Below are 1,314 nucleotides of genomic sequence, written 5' to 3'. Positions count from 1 at the left end.
CACGTAAGAAAATATTTTGTCTGTAAAAACGTTTACATTTTGACTTTAATGAGTCAAACATTCAGGTGTTTAACTGACGATTGAAGGAAACGAGTTCAGACAAAAACAAAGTCACGACTTTTATGGGTTAGGGTTTTTACTAACTTGAAATCAGGAGCTTCATCCTGATGGCTGTAACCAACAGTCACATGTCTCCTCCCTCAGCAGCAGGTCCAGATGGACTGCTCGCTCTGTTCATCGGCACCATCGTCTCAGTCGGAGGAAGAAGGCGCGGCGGCACTCGGTGCTGTCGACAGGGTCGTACTTATCATAGAAGTCCAGGATGTACTCTTCAGCTTTGAAACCAAACTTCTGATACAACATCATGGCGGGATTACTGGCCGACACGTGTAGCGTCACGTCCTTCCCCATACACGTCTGAAACACACACACAGACATGTGACCACTAACACACACCAATACAGTCTGACAAGAGTATAACGTTCTTTTCGTAACTGTGGACATTATATTTGATCTGTGAGCTCGACTCCACGTCCTACAGTCAAATAATGACCCAACAGTTCCCACAATGAGCAGAAAGAAACTCAACCCTAACCAGAGTCAGTGGTTATAATAATCACATATGTCATACATCATATATTCAATGAAATTCTGAGATATAGCTCATATTCTTTATCTCTATTTTCCTTAATTTTGAATAATGCATAACTTATCTATTTATAACATAAAGTAGATCCTTGCTCTGTATCACCAGTAATATGAAACTGTTCTTCACGAGGCTCGTCCTCCTCCTCTTCTTCCTCCTCTTTCTCCTCTTTCTCCTCTTCTTTCGTCTCCTCTTCTTCCTTCTCTTCCTTCTCTTCCTTCTCTTCCTCTTCTTCCTCTTCCTCCCCCTCCTCCTCCTCTTCCTCCTCCTCCTCTTCTCCTTCTCCTTCTCCTTCTCCTCCCCTCCTCCTCCTCCTCCTCTCCTCTCCTCCTCCTCCTTCTCCTTCTCCTTCTCCTTCTCCTTCTCCTCTCCCTCCTCCTCTTCCGCCTCCTCCTCTCCTCCTCCTCCTCCTCTCCTCCTCCTCTCCTCTCCTCCTCCTCCTCCTCCTCCTCCTCCTCTCCTCCCCTTCCCCTCCTCCTCTTCCTCTGCGGCTGCCTGCAGGTCCCCGGGCCTCAGTTAGACAACCAGTAGTGGGCGGGTTCATGTTGCAGAGTGAAAGGGGAGCGTGCACATGGAGCGTGCACACGGAGCGTGCACGGTGTTGTGCACGCTGGTGTCTGGTCCCCCTCATATAAAACCCTGAACTCTCGCGGTACTTGTCTCCTTCA

The sequence above is a fragment of the Hippoglossus stenolepis genome, chromosome 2 (genome assembly GCF_022539355.2).
Source record: "Hippoglossus stenolepis isolate QCI-W04-F060 chromosome 2, HSTE1.2, whole genome shotgun sequence".
NCBI classification, from domain to species: domain Eukaryota; kingdom Metazoa; phylum Chordata; class Actinopteri; order Pleuronectiformes; family Pleuronectidae; genus Hippoglossus; species Hippoglossus stenolepis.
This window is presented reverse-complemented; position numbering follows the sequence as displayed.